Genomic DNA, 19,056 nt, shown 5'->3' on the forward strand with positions numbered 1-19,056 from the left:
CCGAGAGGGGGACCTTCTGGTGTCGTTCACATTTTTGTGGACAAGATAAAAGACCAGAGAGGTGAAGTCACTTGCCGAAGGTCACCCAGCTGGAAACAGACAGGCGGTCTGGCACAGAGGTGGCCCTGCAGCCTGGAGCCCACTGACCCACAATTCAAACCTTTAATCTCCATGCTGCAGCCGGGCGTGGTGGCGCACGCCTTGAATCCCAGCACTCGGGAGGCAGAGGCAGGTGGATTTCTGAGTTCGAGGCCAGCCTGGTCTACAGAGTGAGTTCCAGGACAGCCAGGGCTACACAGAGAAACCCTGTCTCTAAAAAAACAAAAACAAACAAACAAACAAATCTCCATGCTGCACTGTCCCACTTAGAGGATTTTGGCTGTGAGCTGGGGAGCTCAGTGGAAGTGCAGGGAATGAGTGCATTCATCATGGTAGCCCTCTACTCCTGGGTCCTCGGAGGTTCTTCTGGGCTCTCCGTGACCCCTTGTGCTCTGGCAGTGTGTTCCAGCCTGGAAGGAAAGAGGACATCTCTGTCCTGCTGTTTCTTGAGAGCTGGGAGACAGGCCAAGCACCCAGCTGTCTCTTGCTCCGAACTCCAGGGTTTAAGACTAAATGATGTGAGTAGCTCTTGAACCTCATCCTGTCCTGGGTCCTCTGGGTTCTGCAGAAACCCCTCGCTTCCCAAGCTACGGAGTCCTGGCTGGCTTGTGGCTGCTGAGCTTCTGAGGACAGAGGTTCTGAGCCATTTTGAACTCATCTGTCTCCCAAGGCCATTTCACAAGAAACTTGGATCTGACACTGACCTGTATGGTTCAGATCCTCGGCTGGTCCAGCAGAGGGCAGCTTTCTCTGTGCCTTGGTTTTCCTGTGCAGGTCTTTTTTTGGGTGGGGGGTGGAGGGGAGCTCAGGTAGGCCTGTGTCCAGGACTTCAACATGGGGGTCCACAGCCTCTCTTTAGTTGGAAAGGAGGGAGTGAATGGGGGTTGAAGCTACATTTGAATAAGAACCTGGGATTTTGATGGAAGGTTGCCTGGATTGGAGGACAGGGGCTCTGCTCATCCCTGGGTACCACTGTGAACGTCTCAAAGGCTAAAAACCTTGAGGGCATGAGATGAGTTCCCCAGTCTGCTGGGTACATTAGGCAGGCAGATGGCACAGTGTGAAAGCTCTGTGTGGGGTGTTTCCTGCACAGGTTCCTGGTGTTGTGGAATCTGTGTGTTCTGTACCAGAGATGGGTGATATCATTCTAGGGCATTGGATCTCAACTTGTGGGTCATAACTCCTTTGGGGAGGGTGTCACATATCAGATATTTCCATTGCAATTCATTACAGTGGCAAAATTACAGTTATGAGTAGCAACAAAAAAATAATTTCATGGTTGGGGGTCACCACAACATGAGCGACTATACTAAAGGGTCGCAGTATTAGGATGGTTGAGGACCCCTGCTCGAAGGGAAGGGGCTCCTTGTTCAGATAAGGCAAAGGTACTGTATGACTTCATATCCTGGGCTCGTAGCAGTCACAGAAGCCAAGCTGGCAGCCGTGCAGAGTGTGGACAGGGCAGGCAGCAGTGCAGCTGAAGGCTTGCAGCCGTGCAGAGTGTGGACAGGGCAGGCAGCCGCGCAGCTGAAGGCTAGGCAGCTCCATGCTCAGGAGCATCCTTCAGGTCCCAGCTCCTTCCCATATCCCTACTCTGTAGCCTTGACATCACCTGCATTGTTGGGCTTGCCCTAGGATGGAGGCCGTGGTTCGTGTGTCCCACATCTGTGACACCAGCTCTTCTGGGCATCTCCCCAGAAGCCCCCTGTCTTTCACTGGCTAGAACTAGTCATATGGCCATGTATGAGGCAGCCATTCTGCGCGGGCTAGGAAGACCCGATGAACTCAGATTGGGAGCTGGGAGATCACCTGAGCTTGCAGGATGTGTGCCCTTTGCTGCTTTTCTTCCCGAGTCCGGGTATCTGGATCCTTGAGTGTTGCAGCGTAGACCTGCAAATACAGAGGAGACTGCCTGGGGACTCCAGGAGGTATGTGCCTTTGCACCCGGTTTCTCACCAGCCCCCCCCCCCCCATAGCCTCTGCAAGCAACACAGGCTTAACCGAGGCTCATCCTCGGGTGATTGACAGTTAGTTGCTCCACTTGCCTGGGCGTGGCTCTGGGAAAGCTCCTGAACACAGCTGCTCCTCCCATTCCATCTCTCTGCTGCGCCCCTGACCTGGGTACCCAGGTCCTTGCTCTCAGACAGGGATGCTCCCCCACACAGGGATGCTCCCCCGCACCACCACACTGAATCTTGGGTAAGGGCCCGTCAAACTTTCTGGTTCGTCTCATTGACTTTCTTTGCTCCCGAGCCTCACTTACAGAGACCAACACCGAGATGCCCTGACCTGACCTCCTCCGCAGTTCCAGATGCTTGTGTGCCCTGTGCCATGTCTGCTTGCTGTATCTTTAGGGTGGACCCGTTTGAAGGTGGATTTTAGGCATGTGGTTTGGCCACACTCAAAGATGCCGGGAACATCTACAAACAACAGAGACTTTGTCCCCCGTCCCCCCCCTCCCCCAGTCTCCAAAGCACAGAGAATCAGCATCAGGTTTTACATCTGTGTGTATGAATGGATGTGTGCACATGTGCGCATATGTGTGTGTACACGTGCTGATGTGTACTCATGTGCATTTGTGTGTGTGTGTGTGAATGCAGGGGCTCACTTGCCATGTGTACACAAAAGGTTGGAGGATGACCTCAGGTGTCAGCCTTTTTCTTATATCTGGTTTGAGGCAGGATTTCTTCCTTTGGAGGTAGAGAATGCTGGACTGGCTGTCCCCGGAGCTCCTGAGGAGTCTCCTGTCTCAGCCTTCCATCTTACAACTTACTGTAGGAACAACAGAATTGCAGACACACACCACAGTGTCTGCCCAGCGTTAAGTAGGTTCTGGGGGTTTGAACTGAGGTCCTCAAGCCTTCATGGGCCATTCTCACAGGCCTTGGTATAATTCTTTGATGATTCTTCAAGATACACCGTCCTTGGCTCTTATTAGAGACTGTTGATTTCATCCAGCCTCTGAAGGGTTAATAAGGTCTAAATGAATTGACCTAGTGGAAACAGCTGCAGTGTTCCTAGACAAAGGTCCTCCCACACGGAGGTCCTTCTACACAGAAGTCCTCCCACACAGAGGTCCTTCTACACAGAAGTCCTCCCCCGATTTCCCACGTCCAGCTGCTAATCTGGAAGTGGCTTCTCAGGTCACACGCAGGACAGAACTGCTGTCTGCAGTTCAAACACTGTCTCCAGAAGGTTTGGGCCCTTAGCCAGAGATAATGTATCTTGGGGTGGCCCTCAGCTTGAGAGGCAGGGGTTCTGTGCCTCCTCCTCAGCCCTGGCTCTTGACCCATCTTAGCACCCAGGGACCATGTCCCAGCTGTGCTAAAGCCACACTTCCTCTGGCTCATGGTGCCACCTTTCAGGGAAGTGGCCATGGCGAGGTCTGTGACCACACAGCGGAGGAAGGTTCCACGCAGACAAACAGTGGGTACATCTGTTTTAAGGGCTCTGTGAATGCCGTTATTATAGTTTCTGTACCCTTAGAACTCACAGCAGCAGTAACAATGTCACCTTGGCTTCTTCCTCCCCAGTGGTCCAGCGCCTCGGGTGCCATGTAGAAGAAAGAAAGCAGTTGAGTTGCGGAGCATGTGCCCTGTGCCAGGCCCAAGGCAACCTGTCTGTGGTGGTGTTCCAGACCCAGCAATGACCTCTTCAGAGAGCTCACCCTAACCCCAGAGTCCAGGAGCATTCTTACTGAGAACTTAAACACAGGATAAAGGTCTTCGCAGGTCCTGCTGAAGTATTGACGTACATGGGTGTGTGAGATGATCCAGACAGGGCCTTGATGCTGACCCAAGTGCAGAGGAGACTTATCATGAAGGGGAGGGATGACGGTGACCACACAGGCAGGGCTGAGTGACAAGGCCACCACTGGCCAAGCCAAGCCAGCGGCCATCAGAAACCAGAAGAGGGAAGGAGATGAATTTATTCCTCCAGAAGTCCGACCCTTCGAGCACCTTGATTTTGATCCAACAAAATTAGCTTCTGTATTAGGCCTTTTTTTCTGTCGCTACAACAAATGCCAGATAGAAGGAACCTAAGGAGAGGTTGACTTTGGCTCACAGTCTGGGGGTGAGTCCATCTTGGTGGGAAATCTCAGCAGCAGGAGGTAGCTGCTCCTGCTGTGCCCTTGGCCCAGGAGGCAGAGATAAGTATGGGACTCAGCTCACGGTCTCCTTTTTAGCTATGGGAAGCAGCTAGAACAAAACAGGGAGTCCAGAAATGGGGCTGTTACTGCTGTATCTCTGTTCATTAGCTTGGGGTAAGCTACACCACAGAACCAGATCTCAAAAGTAACAAATAGCAACAAGGGTTTACTTACTATTCAAACTCCGTTCCACAGCAGGAATAGGTGGGTTGTTTCTCTCCGCTGTCTGCAGGTTCTCCCACCATCTGCAGGTTCTCCTGCTGTCTACAGGTTCTCCCAGCGTCTGCAGGTTCTCCCAGTGTCTGCAGGCTCTCTCCACTCTCTATGCATTACCACCTCCCCAGCTGAGGTAGTAAGAAGAAGAGAGACTAGAGAATCTCATGGAGGCTTTGTGTTTCCTCCTCCCCAAACAGACTTACATTGCCCTGTGTCATCTCTGTGTTGTTGCTACAGCAAAATACCAGAAACCTTACAAGAAAAAGAGTTTGTTTATCTTACGGTTTTGGAGACTGAAAGTCAATAGAGCGATAGAGCATGGCACTGGTGCTGGTTCCAGTAAAGGCCATAGTGAGGGCACAGTGATGTTCGAACACGTGCGCGCGCGCACACACACACACACACACCCCACATGTGTCTGGGAGTGTATGTGTGCACATGTGCATGTACGTGTGTTCATATAGAGTCATTACAAGGAGAAGTAACCAGATTCCCAAATAAAGTATCTTAATTCCTTCTGGGTCAGCACTGCTAGAGACCCCATGACTTCCCCCAAGTACAGTTTCTTAAAGGCATCCACATCAGCATCTACACCAGCATCCACAGTGACACTGTGCGGACCAGTCTCTCAATGAATAGATTCTTGATGAACAAGCCAGATTCAAACCATAGCTCCCCCTCACCTTTGATGACAGATGCAGTCACGTGCTCCCATCGGCTCTTGTGGCTCTTCAGGTCAGGACCTCAGTGCTGGTCACTGGACAATGAAACGCTCACCACAGATCAGCAGCTTCCAGCTGACCAATGGGCCATCTCAACAGTGAACTTGATCTGTGGGGGAAGCATGGATCTAATTAACTTTGGTCAGTTCTTACCCATCCTTCCACAGGCCACAGTTCTAGGCATGACCAGCTTTGTGGATACCACTGTGGGCTGAGCCACTTCTACTCAAGTGTTTGGGATTTGAGAATTATGTGGATCAATGAATTTACTATCTATTTATCTATCTATCATCTTTCTGTTCTTCTAGCCATCTTTCCATCCATCTGTCCATTCATCAATTCATTATCCATCTACCATCCATCAATCACCCATCCATCAATCATCCATCCACCAATCATCTATTCATTATGCGTTCATCCATCTATCCATCATCCATCCATCCATCATCCAACCACCAATCATCTATCATCCATCCATCCATCCATCCATCCATCCATCCATTCATCTATCAATCCTTCATCCATCCATATATCCATCATCTACCATCCATCCATCATCCATCCATCTATCCATTCATCATCCATCCATCAATTCATTATTCATCTACCATCCATCAATCACCCATCCTCCATCCATCCATCATCCATGCATCCATCATCCATCCATCCATCCATCCATCCATCCATCCATCCATCCATCCATCCATTTTTCTTCAAGTCCATCAATGGGCTTAATTAGGGGCTCCAGTTCAGATATAGCTGTGGCAGTGAGGGATTGGGGAAATGCTGGCTAGGGGACAGTTTGTGGAGGAGAGGTCACCACAGTCCAAAGCTGGCCAATGGAGGGGAAGTGAAGAGGAGTTTGAGAAGAGGAAGCTCAGATGGCAGAAGGCAGGTTTTGAACACCAGGAACAGCTGCACTTACTCACAAGTGGAGCAGCTGTGGGAAAGCTAAGACTGAAGTGGGTCCTACTGACCCACCCAGATCAGTAGGTTACCTGTAACCGGCAAGAAAGACTCACACCACAGTTTACTGGTTCATGTGGTGGGGAGAAAAGACTTGGGGGGTGGGGTGGCAGGAAAGCAAGATCAGCGCAGGTGTCACAGATGACCCCTGCAAATGAGGTCACAGTGGGTGATGAAGGTGACACTGATGACCAAGGTCACAACAAGTACCGGGGATGACACTGACCACTATAGTCATGGTGGGTGCTGGAGGTGAGACTGACAGCTGAGGTCACACCGGGTGGTGGAGGCGACACTCACAGCCTGTGAATGACAGAGGTGACACCGATGACAGAAGCCACAGTGGGTGTCCAAGCTGACCCCAATGGCCAAAGTTTCAGGAGGGTTTGAGTCATACTGACAGTAGCTCAGTCTTGAATGCTGAGGCTATAGGATGGCCCTGTGGAGGGCTCACATGTCCCATCTGGAACAGACACGGCAGAGGTGAGGGCCAGCTGGATAAAGTGGGATCAGGTGAGGTTGGGGAGAAATGCTTGTCTGCAGGATCTGTGCTTCCTCTGGGTCAAGGCTCATAGTGGGTTTCAGGACTACTGAGCCAGGTGTAATGCCCAGCCTGCAGAGAGGCGGGTGGGTGGGAGTTACACACACTTGGGGTGTATGTGGAGCAGCAGGGCAGGAAGGGACTGTATGGCTGCTCTGTGTGACCTCTGCACTGGGCACAGCAGTTGACAGCTGGATCTGGAGTGACCCGTGTGTTCCAGTCAGCTCTGCTGCTCTTGGGCCCCACAGAAGTCACAGCCATCTGCATTTGGATTCTCTAAGGATGGGGGCAGGTTTCTGAGCATCGCAGTTAAAGCAGCACCTGTGGTTATAACACAGGGCGAGTGCCAGAGCCACCAGTCTATGAGGAAAAGCCTCCAGGTGAGGTACCTGGCTCTCAAAGGCTTCCCACAGCAAACACCACATGCTGCCCCACGGGAAGCAGGGAAGGTCATGGTCAGAGCCACCGAGGTGAAGCCTAGACCTCGGTGCCCAGGACAGGATGGCTAGATAGACCCCATGCTTGCCAAAGGGTGAGATCCTTGCCCGAGGCCTTCAGCACTGGGGCACGTCAAAGCCTCGATTCTCTCTGTGGGCCCTTCCAGCCTCAGCCTGCAACAGGGAGGCAGTGGGTGGGGCTGGTGGCCAGTTACAGTCTGAGAGCAGAGACCTTGCTTGGATGACAGGCAGGACAGTTTGGGGTTATTTTCTCTCTCCTTAAGAAATCACCAAAGCATACAGGTTTCTGCTGCAATGATGCAGCCTCCTGCCTGGCTTTTCCAGTGCCGGTGTGGTTGGACGTGGGTCTGTGGCTGTTTCTAACTTACCCTGGGAGGCTCACTGAGGTCCCTTTCTGTGGAGTTAGCCTTCCGCAGGGGAGGTGCCTTCCTGAGGTGTGACACTCTGGCCCCCCATTGTCCTGTCTTTATCCACTGTCCTGCCTGAGCCCCACCATCTCCTCTCTGAGTGTGTTTCTCCTCATAGGCAGTAGAAGAGATGGTCTTGCTTCCCTCAGCCCCCAGGGTTAACCTCAGGGACCTTGAGGAGGCAGCAGGCCTATAGGAAGGTGAGACACTGTAGAAGCCACTGGCTCTTTGCTGCCTGGGAGATGATGTGGCAAACTCTGTGGGGTTAGAGGGACAGTGTCTTTGTTCCAGCTCTCCCTACTGACTGTGTGAGGGTGACATCTACCCCTGTTCCTAGTTCTGGGGAGATAGAGGCAGGCGGATCCCTGAGGTGAGTTGGCCAGCCAGCCCAGCTAGCTTACTTAGCAAGTTTCACGTCCTGGTGAGAGATCTTGTCTTGAAAAATAAGAGACTCCTGAGGGATAACATTTGAGGTGACCTCTGTATTCACGTGCACACCACACACACACACACACACACACACACACACACACACACACACACACGTGTATACATACGTACCTGTGTACACATGCACGTGTGTGAACCCACACCCTCCAGAGGGAGGGCAGTGTACTATAAAAAGTTTAAAACTGCAAAGGCAGAGTGGACTTCCCTATGCTCACACTTGCCAGCATCTCTCACGATAGATCCAACAGATGAGTGTGCAATAGATGCTCATAGCACATGAGCTAGCAGTTTATAAGACATCCCGGTCCCCTGTGTCCACACCCATGGCTTTGCATCCTGAGGGCTCTTTAGTTTCGTAGCCGTAGCCAGGCTTTCTCTAGTGAGGCTGGCTTGAGTGTAGCTGACTCTAGCAAAGCCCTGGGCTTGAGGTTCCTGCCTCCAGGCAAGTGGGATCCTTGTGTCAGGGGACCCTTTCCGTGGTGACTCTTTCTTGTCACAGGAAATGAGATGGGGCAGGCATGTTGGAGTATCTATTGGATGCTGAGCCTGAGACCCTGACAGGAGAAGTGCATGACTGGTTTGGGCTAGGTCTTCCCAGAGGGATCACACCCCAAGCGGTGGTCTCCTGGGTCATCTGGTTCCCTCATGTCACCAGTAGGGACCTTTTTAATTGGGGTGATTCTGAGAGAGTTCGCCCGCTTCTGTGTCTGCACACAAAAACAGTTTTTACAAAAGAGTAATACTGAAAAAAAAAAGTGTTTTAAAGAGCTGCACAGTTGTAGACGTATGATGTTTACGGTGTTTCCTAAAATACCCAGGGACGGTTGGTGGGAATATTCGCAGCCCTGTTATGAAAGGATTCAAGGCAAGAGTTCTCAAGGTCACATGAAAAAACCAAACCTGACCCCTGGGTGTGTGCCCTGCCCACTCTGGAGTGTCACAACACATTGCTCTGCATGCCATCCTGGGGGCACCCTGGGGACCCGCCAGAAGGAAACCTAGGGCTTTGTTCTTAGCGCTCCCTGATGTTCCCTGCCATCCCCCAGCCTCTGCCCTAGAGAGGATTCCTATAGGAATGTTTGCACTTTGATTAAGAAGGAAAGGCAATACCCACCCACCATGTCCCCAGTCATCAAACCTCTTTCACCTTGAGGAATGTTTAAGGCAAAATACAAACAGGCACAGGCACGATATGTCACTCAACAGGTCATACTGGAGCTGGTCCCTAGGATGGGGGTCCCTCTTGGCCTACTGAAATGAGTCTTAGAGACCCATGTCCCTGCTTCATTGCTGACAGAGATCTGCATATCCGTCTGTCCAGCGTGCATCCCGTCTGTCCAGCGTGCATCCCTGCTGAGAGTCATTTGCTGAACACTCAGAGGGTCCTTTTTCTTGCCCTCTTGGAAAAGTTTCTGTGTGGATGCAGATTTTTAATCTTCTTTGGAGGGCAGAAGAGCAGGCCAGGCCTGTGTGTCTGTTAAACGTGCTGGCTCTGTGTGAGGTTCAAATCCAGGCCTGTGGCTGGAAAGATGGCTTAGTTCGCCAAATGCTTACCTTATGAGCACAAAGACCTGAGTTTGCTTTCTAGAACCCATGTGAAAAGGGGGGTGTGGTAAGGTGTATTTACAATCAAAGCCTTGGAGAGGCAGACGCAGGAGGATTCAGGGGCTCGATGGCCTGATTGGCTAGTCAGGTTTAGCAGGAGACCCTGTCTCCTAAGGTCCTGAAGAACCCAGTTGAGGGCAACCTCTGCTCCCTATGACACATGTGCTAACTAAATTAAAAGACAAGCTTCATCCTGAACTGATAGCCATGCACAGATCACTCTGCTGGTCCAGTGTCCTGTGACATTGATGGGGACCAAACTGCATAGAGCCTTGAGAGGCTATCTGGCTTCTTCTTCTTTTTTTTTCTTTTCCTTTTTTCTATCTTTCTTTTTCTATTTTTAGTTTTTTGAGACAGGGTTTCTCTGTGTAGCCCTGGCTGTCCTGGAACTCACTCTGTGGACCAGGCTGGCCTCGAACTCAGAGATCTTCCTGCCTCTGCCTCCCGAGTGCTGGGATTAAAGGCGTGCCCCACCACCACCCCATGGCTGGCTATCTGGATCCTTGGTAGAGGCCAGAGCACCAGGTCACATGCCAGCTCTCTCACCTGGCAGCCTGGACTGCCTCTCTGAATCGTCACAATGAGATTAGAATCTTGACCTTTGATGACTGCAGGATCAATGTCATTTAACAATATGGTGAGAGATGCACACTGCCCCATGATATGCTTGCCTGTGCCTGATATGGGTTTGAGGAACCAAAGTTGGGTCCTCCGCAGGAGGACTAGGAACCCTTAACATCTGGCTGTCACTCCAACTCCTGGCCAACGAACTCTCAAGTCCCTGCATTTTATGTGGTGCTAAATCCCACGTGGCTACCCTCTCAGAGTTCAAAGCTTCTCACAGTATTGTCTGACAGATTTGAGATGGAGCCATGAGTCAAGGGTCAGCCAAGCTCTTTGGGCTCAAGCTGGTCACGAGTGTCTGGATGCTGGGAGATGGGCAAAGGCCAGCTGGAAAGAGCCGGAAGATGGCCTCCGGGTGAAAAGAGCTCAGTGTACACAAGGAGTCAGAAGGCTTTGGGAAGAAAGTGACGGGATTGTGAGCTGATGTGACTCAGTCTAGTCTACCCGCCCCTGCTTCCCAGCCGGAGGCCCCACTGTGCACACTACTGACACTGAAGTCTTTCAATGTCACGGTGGAGAAATGGTTTCCTCTGAAGGCCTGTGAATAACTGTCATGTTCTATGTTTATATGCCACAGACTCATGTGTGGCATGTGCTATGTTGTCCAGTCAGCTGTGTGACTAGACATACACTCAGTACTCCCAATACAGCCCAGCAGGATGGGGATGTGTCAGCTTCCTCATCACCGTCACCACCATCATCACTGGCATGATCACTGCCACATTACCCTCCTCCTCCTCCTCCTCCACCTCATCACAACCACCACCATCACCATCATCACTATCACCGCCACTAGTACCACCATCATCACCGGCATCATCCACATTCTTACCACCTCGATCGTCGCTGCCCCTGTCACCTCTGCCACCACTGCTCAAACGTTAGAGGAGGGGGAGATGCTGGAGAGGACCGGTAAGTTTCCTGAGGTTAATTAGTGTGGCTAGCAAAATAATGCTCCCCCAACTCCTGAAGATGGCCCTGCTCAGAGGTGCCAGCCAGAGACATGGTTACTTGGAGGCCTCGGAAGGGGAGCGCATCCTGGGTCGTCCCCGTGGTCCAGGCTATTACAGATCCCTCACATGAAGCAGGTAGGGTGGAGTCAGAGAAAGACTGGAGGATGCTGTGTTAGGGATGCCCTAGTGTGGGCTTGGAAGGTGGAGGCAGGGGCCACAGGCTACCAGAAACCAGGGCATGTTCCAGAGTCTGCCCACAGCTTGACTGAGACCAGTAAGGCTCGTGCGGGATTTCTGAGCCCTAGATCTGTGGGAGGACACGTGTGAATTCTCTCCAAGGGGCTGTGCTGGACCTGCCGTAGGGACCCAATGCATTTAGGAGAACAGAGAAGATAGGACTGTAGTTTGAACCTCCCCCTCACACCCCGATACACACACTACTTCATACCCTGCCTCCCTCCTCTCCCTGTGAGGCTGAGGTCAGCTGGTGCTTCCTGACGGTTAAGTCATGTCCAGGCACATCATGTGGCTGAGTCCCCAAGCCCTTGGCCCACCCTTTGCTGAGCCATTCCCAAGCCATTGCTCAAACTGGAGAAGGCTGTGTGGGGCCCGTAGCTCAGTGGGCTTTTGGCTTTGGAAGTGGGAGGCGTTGGGAAGAAGGTTGTCTTGTTTCCACACCAGCAGATGAGACCGTCACATGGATCTGCCTGTGTGGCTTGGAGCATCCTGTGTCTTGTGTCTAGGAGTAGGGACACTTGCCTGCAGGATAGAGGGATCTTTGTCACGCCAGGTGGTTGGTCTGATACTTCACAGAGGAAAGATGGAGGTGGCAGAAAAGGCAAGCAGGGCATTGTCATAGACTAACAGGCCTGCAGGATGCTCTCATCTAAGCCAGTGGCCTGGGAGCCGATGTGAGCCCCGATGGTGGATTGGTATCCTCGTCTGACTGTGTCAGTGTCCCCTGTGACCTTGCATGGCCCCCTAAGGAGATGGGAACATTGGGGATGAGAACCCACCCAAAGAGGACGAATCTGAGGGAGAGGAAGTGGGCTGAAGGCAACTTCTCTAAAATATTAAAAGCCTGTGGCCGCCAGAGGCCGGCGGCGAGGCCTGGGCTCTGGCAGCAGGTCCTGACCGTTGAGCCCCCGGCCCTGAAGTTGAGCAATAGGGACCTGCCCTGGTGTTGTCCTCACTGCATGGCCCGCTCTGCTTGGCACAGGCAGAGAGGTGGCGGGTCGTGCGGCTGTGTGTGGCCGTGTGTTGGGAGGGATGGGGTGGTAAGGGAATAACGGTCACTGATGGGTTCTTGCTGCACACTGGGCTCTATTCTGAGCCCCAGACAGTGTGGGAGCCCCATTCCTGTGAGTCGGTTCTGTCTTGGTGTTCAGAGGCAGAACCTGAAGTTAAGAGAGGCAGAGTCAGTTGTCTGAGGTCACACAGCACCCAAGAAAGATGGCAGATGTAGGGATAAGCCCAGAGCGCCAGAGGCGGCACTGCCAAGGGAGTTCCCACACTCCTGCCGTTCTCCTTTGCCTTTGGCCCATTGAGGCTCCCGACCCTTCTGACCAGTGTCCTCCCTGGGTCACTGGGAAGGGTCTCCACCTCTGGAACTGAGTGATGAGGTAGGAGACAAGATGCAGCTGAGAGCAGGGAGGAAGCCATCACACGCTGCCTGTCTGAGGCAGCGCTTGGGGGGGGGGCTCTCACAAGCCGGGTCCTCTGACCCTCTGAAGGGACAAGGTCTCTGCTCTGTGGCCCCTCTGGGGCTGGCTCAGCAGTGCCTCAGAGCTGTTTTCCTGTGGCGCCTGATTCAGCTTCCTGATCTATAGGCTGACACTGCAATGGGGCACAGGCTGTGGGGTGGGCATGATACCCGTCTCCAGCACAGCTTCGTCCATCCTGAAGCTGGCGGGTCCCGGTCGCATGTATACGGAATGAATTACACACGTGACCATGGTTCTGCATGGATGAGTGCCAGTCATGATGTTTGGATCTCTAGGTCTGTTCTGGGGTCCACTCGTGGTTACTCTCCAGCTCTGGGGATTCCTGCGACTGGGTTTTCTCACTAGAGGCACAAGGGCCACCCTGTACCATGGATATAGCATGACAGTCTTAGTTCTTTACCTTCCTAGGGACACAGGGGCAAACCCTGTACACATAGAATAACAGGATATCCTTAGGTCTTCGAAGTTCTCTGGGTACTGGTCACTCACAGAGGTGGGGTGTGCCAAGGACTGAATTCTGCCTCATTCAGGACCCTATGCCCGTGTCACATCAGGAAACAGAGGACCCCACATTCAGACTTGAGGCTGGATGGCCTGTGGTCAGTAGCTTGGGGTCTTTGTTCTTTCAATTTCTCTGGAGAGCAAGGGGCTGGGTTTCCCAGTATCTTCTGCAGACGTCAGGTGCAGACTATCCTCACAAACACATTGCCTTGTGTCCTGGAAAGGTGACCTGGCATGTCACCCTATCATGACCCACCCCTGTAATATTCCTGGCTTGGCATCTGTTTCCTAGTGAACCAACTCGATGCAGGAGGCAATCCACCACCCAAGCACCCAGGAAGCAGCTGGCTTGAAGCTTGGGGTCTGAGCTGCAGGTTCGAATTCCATCTCCACTCCTCACCGCCACAGGATCTGTCTTAGTTTCCCTACCTGTACTGGCCTCTTGTGGGGATGAGCTAGTGTTTACACTCGCAGGTGACCTGCCTCAATGAGCAAATGGTTTTATTACCATCCTGGTCCCAGACCGGGAAACTGAAGCCTGGAGGAAGGAAGTGAATGTCACTATGGAGGAGGGGGCAGCTCCCATCCCCCTCTCCAGAGAAATTGCTCCTAGCAAGCTGGTGACTGGTGAGAGCCTGGCATAGCCTGGGCTTTTTACTTCCGCTGTTCCTTTCTCAGCCACCTCAGACTCAGTGGAGAGGGGCAGCTCACACAGCCTGCACGGCCCTTGAGTAAAGGAGTGGGCGTCTTTGTCCCACTGTGCACACTGCGGGGCTGGATGGCTCCCCCCACACAGATCTCACCACTGGATAAATCCTTTCTATGTTCCCAGGCCGGCAGAGAGTGAAGCCCAGTTGTATGGCGTTGGGGACAGGGCTGAACAACCCTGATCCTTTCCCTGTTTGGACAGGAGGCCAGGGCTCTGAGGGCTCTGAGGTAACTCAAGTCTCTCCTGTTCTTACTTTGAAATGCAGGATTTTTTTTTTTCTTCTTCTGAGAAAAGTCTCCCTCAAGGCCACCCCCAGGAAAAGTATTGGGCCCGATGTGGCTTTGTTGATGTGGATGTCTCATGTGGGCCATTCTTCTCTCTGACTCATGGCTTTGAGAAACATATTTGGTCACCTCTGAGGATTAAAAAAAAAAAAAACAAATCCAAATGTAACAAGGAATGAGTCTGAAAAACAAAACGAACAGAAAAATGAGATCGAAGGCATGCCACCTGTCATGACACAGGACTCGGGGATACTCCTCTGCTCTTTGGGGACACCTTCAGCTCCCACATTCACAGGGCCATAAATCCCTGAGACTATGTCCTCTCTGAAGTCATCCTGGAGATAATGAAGAAAATGTGCATTTTCTAGAACCTTCTCCCATACCTGGGTGCCTAGCAATCCTGGGGTTAGTTGGATGGATGGGTGGGTGTGACCCTGAACCCTCACTTGTTTCTTGTTCTAGCAGGTTCCCCCACAGTTAGCTGTCTAGGTGACTAGGGGGAGGTGCCGAGCTTTAGGGTCCCCCTTTCTTCTTTGTGGAGTGGAGGTTCCTCGGTGGGAGAGCAGGTACCATGCCTGGCCTAGTGACTGTGGCCCTGGCCATGCCCCAGAGTTGACTGGGTGAGATTAATAGAGACGAGGAGAGCCGTCAGAGTCTGGTCCAAGGCAGTGCTGCTCACTTGCCGTTTAAAACTGAAAGACAATACAAAACACTGAGAGATGGCCAGAGAAATGGAGGCTGGACTTGCTGTGCGAACGTTAAAGTTCCTTCAGTGTTACCCATTGTGTGCTGGTGATGGAGGGTGGGAATGGGGTTGATCCCATGGCATGAAGCTCTCTGGCCTTATGACTGTCTGTCCTCTGGTTCACATGACCCAGGACACTGATGTGTGCATCAACTGTTGAGTGACAGGGGATGATGGGTGAGCTCTTTGTCATGGTGGGAAGGGAAGGGGACAAGGGTCTGACCTCTGACCTCTGTTCTCAGGGCTGTCCTCCAAGCCAGTCTGGTCATAATCAATCAGTGCTTATCGCATTGGATAAAAGGACAGCTAACAGGGGTGACTGGCCTTGGCCTCTGTGGCAAGTTCTTGCCCAACTTTCTTTTTCTTTTTCGTTTTCATTTTCTCTCTGACCCTGTCAGTGTGTCACAAAGTCCAGATGATAACTGGGGCGAGGCCATAAAGATGGGGTGAGTCTCGGGCAAAGGCTTGGTGGGGACACCGGCTGGGGAATACTGGGGGCAGTCTTATCCTAGAGTCTGTGCCTCGCCAGTCTCTTTTCCTGGGGTGTGGGGGGTGCCAGGAGGCAGAGACCTCTTTTCTGCCCAGCTAATTCCTGGGACCCCCTCCCTACTGCTTCCACCAGCCTGTCTGGGGACTCATGCCAATCCCAGGTTGTGTGCCTGGATGGAAAGACTGTGGTCTGAGCAGGAGCCTTAGGAGGCAGGCCTGGTAGTGTGGCCTGGAGGATACCAAGGACAGCAGTGCCCCCTGCCGGTCACTCTGGCTCTCCTCTTCCCCTGGGCTTCCTCAGCTGCCTGTCTATCTTAACCTTGGATGTGCAGCCTCTGGGGCCTGTGGAGAATGTCCAGGAGACAGGTTTCTCAAAGAAACGGCCCCGCCCCGCAGTTGTGATTTTGGTTATCTTTCCCCAGGAAACCCTCGCAGGGGTCACTGGGACTTGCCACCTCCATGTCGAGTGGGTGGTCAGTTCCCACTGGGCACAGTGGGGCAGTGATGCCACAAGTAGGAGCTTTCAATAGATACAGGACAGGGCAGAGAAACCACTCAACCCATGTTCCTCCTGCTCCCAGCAGGAACAGCAATGCCCAGCACCTGCCACTGGGCTGTGACCAGACTGCTTATATTGTGTTGTTTTTTTTTTTTTCTTTAATCTACAGAAATGCAACTTTGTATCACCCGTGTGACATGTCATGGGATCCTGGAAGAGAGAAGAGACAGACTCTTGCCCATGTGCTGGGAGACATGGGGGAAGGCTGGGGGGGGGGCGCTTTGGCTTCCATCTGGTCATCTGGCAGTGGAGACAGAAAGAGATTCTGATTGATGCCACCTGTTCCTCTGGTTCTCTCCTTGGTGCTGTTGCTACCTACTGTGTGCAGAAGTCACTGTGCCTACCTACTGTGTACAGAGGACACCAGTGCTACCTACTGTGTGCAGAGGACACTGCCTACCTACTGTGCACAGAGGACACTGGCTACCTACTGTGTACAGAGGACACCATTGCTCCGTACTGTGTGCAGAGGACAGTGTGCCTACCTAAATGTGCGCAGAGGACACTGTTGCTATCGACTGTGTGTAGAGGACACTGTGGCTACCTACTGTGTGCTGAACCATGCTTAGAATCTGCATTTTTTGTTTTGTTTTTGTTTTGGTCCCCGTGTCACGCTTCAGCACGAAGCACAGAGATCCACATGTAAGGGACACAACACACATGTGGCAGATGGCAAATGTCCCAGGGACCTTCCTTCTGCCCCACAGTGAGGTGCAACCCTCCACCCTGCACCCTGCCTGCCTCTCACCCACCCGGGGCCGGCTGGCAGGAAAGTCCCTGCTGGTTTCTTTTTCTTGCCACTGAAGGAGGCAACAGGTGCGCTTTCCTGAAACTCACGGCCGAGTTAATTCAACACAGCAAGTGAGAGGAAAATGATGGGGTAGGGTGGGTGTTGCTGGGCACAGTGAGAAGAAGCCTGGTTTGACCACTGGACAGATGCCATCGGGCTGGGGGCAGACAGAGGGACTGGGTCTGTTAGTGGTGGCTGTCGATACATGAGCTTTTCAAATCTGTTTCTCCATTTTAAGATGAGGGGGTGGATGGAGCAATGCTGGAGGTCCTTCCCAGAGTGCACTTGTGTGAGTCCACCTCCCAGTCCTCTACCCTCTTCCTTCTTATTTTATGTCCCAGCTGTAGACGACATTCACACCAGAGTGTGGAGGTTTTTTTTTTTTTTTGGACATGGAGAGACACAGCAGGTAAACACACCAGTGGCTTCATGAGGTGACCATGGGCTTCTCCTCACAGCAGAGGTGGCTCAGGGCTAGAGGTCAAGTGTGTGTGTGTGTATACGTATGTATGTGTGTGCATGTGTGTGTATGTGTGTGTTTTAGAGCTCCCAGCATCCTTTGCATCTTCTTTGTTCAGTGTTATACCTCAGTCACTTCTACCTCTGGCCCACATGGGTGCCGTAGTTTGGACTGTGTCCTCTGTGTCTGTCTACTCCTCTGTCTCACCTGCAGTCTCTGCTGAGACCATCCCACTGCTCCATCACCCACTGAACCCAAGTCCTGAGGAACCCTCATTCCTCACAGCCTCCGAAGCTTCGAGGACAGAGCCTCAGCTCAGACCCCGGCCGCTGGCAGAGTGGTGTTTCTTTGTGGTGTGTGTGACATTCACCTTGCCCTGTGTGTGTGACATTCACCTCTGTGTGTGTGGCGTGTCTTTCACCTCTTCTCTACTTTCCATCCTTGAGATCGCTCTCACAGGCAGCTTCTGCTGGCCAGTGTTTCTGGAATGTTCTGCAGTGAAGCAGGGTGATGTTCACTGAGCCTGTGAGGCTGTGCCTCGGTGCTCACTACTGTAGAGTGCTACAGTTGGCCACTGTGCCTGGCAGGAGTGCCCTCTTGTTTACCAACCTCCTTGTGGCCAAGTGTCTGCCATCCCAGCATGCTTCATGCCTCCCCGCCTGCCCTCGCCCACTTCCTCTGCTTCTCTCCATGTCTGAGGCCCGAGACCATGCGTGTGAGGCCTTCCATGGGTGCAGCTGACACAAAGGCAGGAATTACGGTGAGGGTCCAGGTGTGTTACCATAACCAGCTCTAGCAAAGGGTGGGGTGGTGCATATCCTGTGCCTACAGACCTTGCCATTGAGGGGCAGAGTGTGATGTCTAGTCTGGGTAGCCAACCTGACCACATCTGGAACATCTATAATTCAAAAATGGAGGGCACACCAGTGAGGGGTTTTCCCTTTTGGGTTAATTTGAAGTAGGAAGATCCACTTCTAATCCAGACCTTGGGGTGAGAAGATGCACCTTTCACAGGGCCATAGCTCCTGCTGGAAGCCTCACCTTGCTAGGATGCCCACCCCTTCGCTGGCGTCAGACCCACTTCTCTAGGATTCTGGTATATAGTGAAGACCACTGAGACATCCGGCCTCGAGGACTAAGCAAGCCACCCAGAGGTCCCCAATCCCCCTCCTCCAACAACACTGCCTCTGCATCAGCTCCCACCTCTACGTTCCTGCCCTGCTTGATGTCCTTCAGTGATGAACTGTGATGTGCAAGCATAAACTAAATAAACCCCTTCGTCCCCAAGTTGCTTTGGTCATGGTGTTACATCACAGCACTAAGGCAGGAGGATGCCACTCTGGGCTACACCACTCTTTGTCCTATCTGCCTGCCTTTGATTGGTCCTGAAACACCACTGCTAAGGAGCAGGGCTCCCTTGACAAATGCTAAGTCATCATACATCACACACACTGGGCACTAGCAACTCTGCTTCACAGAAAAGAGGGTTTGTGTTTCCCACAAGATCCTCACACAACAGCTCACAACTGCTTAGCCTGGCGGCAGTCACCGAACACCAGAAACAACACAGGCGTCCATCAAAAAGACACATACTATGTGCCTCC

Source organism: Mus pahari, chromosome 20, assembly GCF_900095145.1.
Source record: "Mus pahari chromosome 20, PAHARI_EIJ_v1.1, whole genome shotgun sequence".
In the NCBI taxonomy this organism is placed as follows: domain Eukaryota; kingdom Metazoa; phylum Chordata; class Mammalia; order Rodentia; family Muridae; genus Mus; species Mus pahari.